The sequence below is a fragment of the Corvus cornix genome, chromosome 5, assembly GCF_000738735.6.
Source record: "Corvus cornix cornix isolate S_Up_H32 chromosome 5, ASM73873v5, whole genome shotgun sequence".
NCBI lineage: Eukaryota > Metazoa > Chordata > Aves > Passeriformes > Corvidae > Corvus > Corvus cornix.
Genome location: NC_046335.1, coordinates 30,821,774 through 30,830,112, shown reverse-complemented (window position 1 = coordinate 30,830,112; position 8,339 = coordinate 30,821,774). Strand labels below are relative to the sequence as shown.

General features: G+C 43.6%; 1 long non-coding RNA gene across 1 annotated transcript; it reads right to left on the bottom strand.

Moving 5' to 3' along the window:
* Positions 1–683: 683 nt before the first annotated feature.
* On the bottom strand, positions 684–8,319 carry LOC104684317. The gene is made up of 3 exons (XR_750932.4): positions 7,040–8,319; positions 4,949–4,974; positions 684–2,973 (listed from the first exon to the last, which is right to left on the bottom strand). It is a non-coding gene; the product is annotated as an uncharacterized LOC104684317 (long non-coding RNA).
* Between the last annotated feature and the right edge of the window lie 20 nt (positions 8,320–8,339).

Genomic DNA, 8,339 nt, shown 5'->3' with positions numbered 1-8,339 from the left:
AAGTCATTAGGTAAATGAGATATTCATACAGGGTGTAATCAAGGTCATGCTAATTTTATTTGCGGTATTCGACTCAAATCTCGAGCTTCGTTTGGGGACAGCAAATTGTCCCCAAGGGAAATGAACCGCCGGGTAGACCACAGGTGCCGTAAAAAACCAAAAAAAACCCTCAGGTAGATAAAAACCGAGTAGGGAAGCAAATTCCCCCGAAGCCCCTTGTCCGTGATGGACCCGAATCCCAGGCCCAGCCCCAACCCTGGTGCGGCCGCGGGGGACGGGCCGGCGCCTACGGAGCTGCGCGCAGAACCGGGGGTCTCCGCAGGGGTCTTTTCACCTCGTTGCTCCCGAGTCCCCTCCGACCGGGGAAAGCTGGGGGTGCGAGCGATGTCAAAGATCCTCGCCTCTCCCAGACAGGATGAGAGCATGTAAAAAAATTAGATTTATTTATGCACATATTTATCCCCTCTAATTATAGAAATTAATCCTCTTACTTATGACTAAAAGGTAATGTCTAAGGCATCCCTTTGATGTTTAACAGCATCATTTGTGGCTAACATTCCAACTGATTAAGGAATAATTGTTGTTAAATGCTTTACAAGTGGATAGTGTTTAATTGAGAGGCATTCATAATTTTACGGCTTACCACAAAATGAAACGTAATTAAAAACGCAGAAACTTCCAACTGATTTTGTTCCAATTATGTTTATTGTTCAGACAAATTACTGCACAAGATGGGGTACTTTTCCCCATGTCTAAATGGCACACGCTTCCCAAATACACCCTTGCAGGTTTTTCTTTTCCAGGTACGGCTTGGGACGGCTTTCTGCAGCCTCCGTTCTCCCCACCCCCCACCCCTCCCCATTATAATTAAATGCTCCAGCCTTTTCTTCTCTCCCCCATGCAACACCTTGGGATGTGAGAAAGTGACGGCAGCTTTCTTCCCTCGGAGCTCGAAGTAATTGTAGAAGGGCTGATGAATTTCTTGAAGAAACACTTGCCACACACTGAGGAAACCATCTCCTAGCAGGATTTTACAAACCAAAGTAAACAAAGCACCCCAGGGGCGATTTCCTCCTTTTGCGCAGCGAACTTCTCAATTTACCTCAGAAGGGATCACAAATACACACGAGAATTACAACAGAAATCATACTTGATTTGGGAAACGTATTCTGGACAAGAAGCAGAGAAATTGAAAGTGTTCAAAGGAAGGGACAGTCATTAAAATACCTGCCAGGCGTGCTGCCATTCCCTTAACTAACCGTCCTTCTTTCCCGCGAACTCAGAAATCTCTTCAGCATCTATTTAAATGTAGATATCCCTGGGGGGTCGGGGAAAGGAAGGGGAAAGAAACCGACCCATACACCCCTCAGGTCCATCTCACCAACACCCTCATCCTCGGAAAGGGGTGTGGAATAAAGTTACTTGCCTAATTTCAGTGTTTGTTCTATCGAAGAGAGTTTATTGTGCAAATGGATTTATTTATTTATTCCTGGGTTTCTCCATCCCTCAGCTAGGCTCTTGGAGAAAATTAGAGAGTTGCCTGAGATCATGCTAATAAATAATCACTCCTTACAGTTAAAGGGAATAATCACATCGATCAGACCCTGATAAAATAGGGGGGCATCAAATGCCCAATGCTGCTTAGAGTTTGCTTTTTTCCTTTGGGCTCCAAACCGTTAGGAAAGGATCAGACACATATTTATTGCTCCTTTTGTCTCCTTCTTTCTAGCGGTACTCAAACCCCTGCGTGTGTGTGCGTGGTCTGGGGGGTTATTGCTCTCTTTGGGAAGGTTGTGGCATTCACAGGTGTGCTTTGGCTCATCACTGTAACCCTGTCCAGTTTCCCAATTCTCCCGGAGGGCTTAATCTAGGTGTGAGAGTAGAAAAGTGTTTAAATTCTACTGGGGAAATAAGCGGGGCCGGGGGAGGGAGGGGGGAGAGGAATTCCCTCTTTTGGTGAGTCAGAAATAGCCCAAGCTTTCCAAAGGGCTGTTTAAATTGGACATAATGGAGCAATACCTCCTTTTTTTTCTCTCTCTCTTTTTTTCTTTTATTTCTTTTCCTTTTTTTTTCCCTCTTCAGGTATGAGTGTTGAATCCTTTCATTAAACTGACACAGATTTCCAGAGATGGAGAAAAGGAGGGGTATCTGAGGTGGACATTTTATGTAAATGAGCAAATCCGAAATGTATTACAAATCCACTGTAATAAAACTGACAGTTTTGACAGTATTGACAACATAAATATATGTTGGAACACAGCACTTTCAGACACTTAACCGATGAAGCAATAAAAAGATTCGACTACAATATTTCAAATAATCGACATTGATGTTTTGATACATCATTTTTATACCTCAAATCGATCTATCACTCTATGACCGGTCAATTTTAAGCAAAAATCTGCTGCAATTATTTACGCTATTGCCAATGACGACCTAATAACTGTTTTCAATTAATTACAGCAAAACTAAGCATTATGAGGACTAACCGGCCGCATATTCCATTGTATGGCATTACTTGTATGGAGAGCAAACACATATATGTATATTGCATTCTCTCTGTGGGATCAAAAGAAAGACATACAAAGACTATCACAATCTTGGGGGGGGAGGGGGGTGGGGAGTGTGGAAATAAAAAGCAACCTCTTTTCGGGAACACACTGCCGGCTCTCACCATGCACTTCGAGGAAACACGCTATAATATTTTGTCAGCTCTCTCTCTGTGCAATACCAAACCGGGCTCCTAAGATTTTTTTTTCCTTTTCTCTTTGGGCTGTGCACTGAATCCCACTTCAAACAATAGGCCGAGCAGTTCTTGAAAAAAAAAAAAGGATATTCGTGCTTCGAGTGATTGCCTGTCTGTTGTGAGAATCTCCGGATCATTTGAAAAGAGATAGGAGTATATTGTTCTCTCCGGACCGAGAACTCCAGTGTAAAAATGAGAGCGCTCCTCTTCTGGAGTTTTATAGGCAGCTGGAGAACAAAAGGGGATATTTTGAGCGTGCTAGATCAGAGCTCTAAGCAGAGTTTGAAGCCTTTGCAGATTCTCTGATATCACACTAAAGCCATTTAGTTTGCCCTAACTGTCCTTTTGGTTACCATGTCATACTGGAAAGATTAATTTTTTTTCATGCTTCGGGCTTCTTCGAACAATTGCAAACTAAATTTCTAACTACCCAGTGCAAGCAGTGTTAGTGGGAAGCCCTGACAAGCCAGGTTTGTGGTTGTTTTCTTTTTTCTTTTTTTTCTGGTGTGTGATGGAAATACACATGTCGACTGTTTATGGTCTCCACTTTTATAAACATTCCAGCCTAAATAAAATAAAATTGAAAAAAAAAAAAAATCTGATCTCTAATCTGATTTGAGTGCTTCACACCCACCCGCGTGAGATAAACCGGACAGACGCGAAGAGGTTCACCTCTATGCCCTTTCCCACGGCGGGTTTCGCCCCCACAGGGATGGGACACGGGACGGGGCCACATCAGAGTCCCGCGGGAGCTGCCGAGCCGGGGCCGAGCGCCCTGAGGCCGCGGAGCGAGCCCCGTGCGCGGCTCCGCGCCGGCGGCGGGCCGGGCCGTGCGCGGCTCTGCGGGCTGGTGTTGGAGCCCGCCAGATAGCGCTAGAGGGCTGCTGATGGCAGCCAGCGCCGAGCGGGGCACCGCCAGCGCCGGGCTACAGCCCTGCGTCCCGGGCAAGGAGCGGGAGAAAGGGGGGCGGGAGGGGAGGACGAGCCCGGATCGTTCTTGTTTCGTGCAGGGATGGGGGTTTTTCCCTCTAAAAACAAAGAGGGGAGAGGGGTGGAAGAAAGAGTAAAAAGCGAAGTTAACAGGTAAGTAAATGAACCTCCTAATCCAGCTCCCAAAGATCTCAGTCATACTGCCGTCGAGGTCAAGAAAAGTTCACCGTGATGGGCTACCATTGACTTTCAGGACTAGAAAGGTTTTCGCCATACATTTCGCCATACATTACTGAAAAGCGAAGTACACTACTGGCAGACCGGGGATCAGGGTGAGGAGCTGAATGAACCCAGTGATCTGCCGAAGCTAAAACGTGCATGATTTCACAGGGGCACCCGAGATGGGACCTCAAAAGTCTTGCAGCTGCGGGAAGTTGGAGGCGAATCAAAGAGTGCTGAGACGAATAAAAAGTGACTGAAGTTGTAAAAAGCAACCGTAAGGGCAAAGGAGAGTGTGGTAAAAAGCAGGTTTGGGGGTAGGAATTTAACTGTGGCACAATCCTGATCATAAAAAGAAAAAGGTACTATTTAAACTTCACACTTCGCCTTGGAAGCGAAACAAAAAGTAAAATTCATGTGAATTTCTCAACGGTGTCACTGTGATGTCCCGCATCTAAATTTTAACAGGCAGATTGCTTTCTTCATTAATTATGACACATTGCCTAAAATGATAGTTCAAGATAAAAAGCCAGTTCGAATATGTTAAAATTTTCACTCTGTTACATGATATCCTTGACCTGTCTATGAGGAGTTTTGCTTTCAAATGCAGTCTACGCGTTACCGAACACAATGGCATCATCCAAAATACTTGAACTCAGCACACAAACAAACAAACATTGAATAAAGTTACAAACAAGATTAAGGTTCAAGTTATTTGTCCCTGTAGCAAGGCGTCAATTGTCCTAACAGATGTAGGGACGTTAAGAGGATTTAAACCATGCGAATTTAATAAACCAGATTAGCAATAGGTGCTTTCCACAAATGCTAAGAACTGGAAAGTAAATCTAGCCTAAATTACCCATCGGACTGGAGCATCACCTACAAGGAGACCTCAAAATTTCCTACAGGGTCCAACAGGGTTCGTGCAAGCATGGCTTGTTTCCCCCTAAAAACTTTCAATTTGCATTAAATCTTGTGCTAGGAGCACACGCGCGTGCAAAACAGCGGTTTAAGGTCTCCGGTGGGATTTATTCTTGAAATCTGAAATATTACCTGTTGTGCCATCCGCTTTTGCAAGGCTGTGGAAAAAGAGAGAGAGAGGGAGGGAGGGAGAGATGTAACGAGCAAGCAAGAGAGGCATGTCTCAAAGCCAGCAAAGGACTAAGATGCCACACTTCGGAAAGGCTGATTGAAAACAGACTCTTCTTAAGTTTTAGAGGATTTTCTCTCTCGCTCCCTCCGAGGGCTAAGAAGCCGATTTGAGAGTTTGAAGGGAATAGGTTTCAGCATCCATATTTGTTCTGGTGCACTTGTAAAATGCGATTTGAAGAGGATCTTTAGCCCTCTGATTGTCTTTGTATTGTTTTTCTTGAAACGGATCTTTTGCCCTTAATGAATCCCCACACAGCTGGACAGCTCCTGCTCGGACACTGAGAGCGCTAACCCCAAACTGACCCCAATTTGACACCACAAGATGAAATTTTACCGCCTGTTAAAACCATTTCCAGCCTCGGCAAAAGGAGCTGGCAGTTGACTGAGATGCACTTCCATACCGGACACCTCATTTCTCTTTGGACTTTTGAGCCGATCCATCAAAAAAAAAAAAAAAAAAAAAAAAAAAAAAAAAAAAAAAAGGCAAAAACCCCCCAGACACCACCCCGACTCATATCTCACACTTTTCCTGAAAACAGCCCTCGCTCTGAAAGTGATGCAGGAGAAATGGAAATTAGCCACTTTAATTTTCCTGAATTACTTTTATTTTTAAAGAAATGTCACCAGTCACGGGGAGGGGGGGCGGGAGGGGGCTAGGGGGGAGTAAATAAAAAATCACCTAAGTGTGTGAAAGCCCTCACCCTCTGCACGTACGTATCCCATTTGTATCCCATTTTCCTCCGAGTTCCCAACAGCATCTTTGTTAATAGATGAGTACATTCACTTAAGGGCGCTAAATTGAGATTCCTTTTTAATGGCTAAACTGTAGCGCTTTATAAACCACGTTCTCTGTGTGCTTTAATCCACTGGGATAGCGATGAGGAAAAAGGCTTCAACTCTTTTCACGTGGAAAAAAAGACACAGGACGAACATGAAAGAGCTTCCTTTACTATATGAAATTTCACTTTCTATCAAGTTAAAATAATTTTTAAAAGTTGGTCCCTGTCCCAGATTACAAACATGCACAGCAGGGCAAGACAACGCAGGGGGTTAATTAGTTTAGGAGGGGGAAAAAAAATTAAACAATTGAAAGGAGCAGCATTGAACACTGAAAAAGTCTTTGGCTGCTTTTTTTCAGCTTTGATTTTAGTCTGTTTTTTCAGAGTTTTTTAATCAAGGCTGCTGAGATCTACAGAGACTTCTGTGAAAAAATAGAATTAGAAAAAAAAAGTGGTCTAAAATTATTTTCTAAGCAATAAAATGATTTCTTCTATGTGAGCCAAGTCATCTAACATCTTTTTGAGAAGAAAACTGATGAACTTCTCTTACAGCTTGAGGTCTGAAGAAATGCATGGAGCCTTAAATGCAGCTGGATTACCTTTGCACAGCCAGGTTATAAGGTAAGACCTCTTCTTTGGTGATACTGAAACTATTTCAAAAGAGACACACTTGTACATCTCAAGGGACAAGGCTCTGGGTTTGTGCTGCCACCGTTAAAAAACAAGCTTGGAAGCTACAAATATTTGAACCATGTCCTCTAAGCTGGCTGCATCACAAGCAAATGATTCCATGCAAGTTGAGAAATCTGGCATCTTTGGGGCGCGGGGCGGGGGGGGTGGGAAGGAGGAGGAAGAAAGAAGGAAAAAAACCCCAAATAACATTCACCGATGACTAGATCTCTTAAAAAAAAACCCAAAAACCAAAAAAACAAAAACCAAACAAAAAAAACCAAACAACAACAACAAAAAAAAACTGTTAGAAAACTACAGCTGTAAAAGTAGGAAAGGATTTGCATAACCTACTGCTCTGTAGGTCTCCGCGCACCCAAAGGATTAGCCAAGCATTCATTACCATGAATATCTTGAATTACGTTACCGATTTATACGACAGAGTATAAAATACTGCACAAGAAGACTGGCTTTTTCCCTTCGAAATGAATTGACTTAACCACTGCTTGAAAGAGATCTACATACTAAGGGCTCTTCTACTCACCTCTCTTTACAGTCCCGTGAAAGTCAGTCACAGCAATTCGGTTGATCTTAGGACTAGCTTTAATCTTGGAGGAGATCCTCTAGGAAAAAAAAAAAAAACAAAAACAACCCGTGTCTGCACTCCGGCTTCTGGCGGGTTTTAAGCAGGATGCAACTCTGGCTAAAAGTAGGAGAGGGACTTTTCTCCGAATTCTCCTCATATCTGTAAATACAGCCCTACTCTGCAGGGCTCGGCGCTAGCGGAACATGCAGGAATGCCCACTGGCGTTTGTCAGCTCTCCACACTATCTTTCTTTATACGTGAGGGCTGATTTCCCGCAGACATCATTGTTATGATGGCTCATTTAATCAAACTGTTTAATTGCTCCGGTAATCACTATCATCATCACAGGTACTCAATCATTCATCATTTTGGAGGGGTTTATTGACCTCTGGAGCTCATTCCCTTTGCCTATTAAAATCAGGCCAAATATCTATAACTACCCCTTGAGTCATTTTCTTAAAGTCAAAAAAAAAAAAAAAACAAACAAAACAAAACCTCTGAAAAGCATCGTCATCACCACGAAAAGCAAACCAAACCAAAATCTAACGGAATAATATATCTTCTGCAGTGTATTTTCAAAAGCCATCTATGTATGAGACCACATTCACAACCGGGTACATAATCATTGATAAATCCCACTATTAACGGGATAGTCTGTTTTAGATTTTATGTGCAGGGGACCGTGAACGAGGGTGGGGGGTTGGGGAGGACAAAACTGCAGCAATCGATAGTTTGACCATTGCTCCTCCCCTAAACTTCAAGCATCCCCCATGATTGATGATCCCGGGTAGCTTTGGTAATTGACTGCTCTGAGGTAAGGCATGGTGTAGCTTCAGCGAAGTGATTGGGCGAGAGAAACGCACCAAAATTAACGCGTGTGTGTTTGCCTGTGTGTTTGGAAAAGTTCATTTGGTACTCAAGGGTGGGGGGTGCATCATCTCACTTAATTTGCTAAATAACCCCACTGTAATTAGCACTACCATTAGAAGGCATTACCGAGCTAATACTCCAGCATACATTCCACAAGCTCAACGTCGATAAAGTCCAGCAACACACACACGTAAATACAGCGCTCACCGCCGGATCCGCTCAAAACGAACATGCAAACAGAAATCTACATAACATCTGGATCTCTCCTACAAAAGACTAAGCATGACTTTGTTTTTAAGCCCTTTACAAAGCCTGGCACCTAATCGCAAAACTAAAAGGGATTTCCCCTCTTCCCCCCGCCTCTCCCCGCCTCCCCCCCCCACCCCCC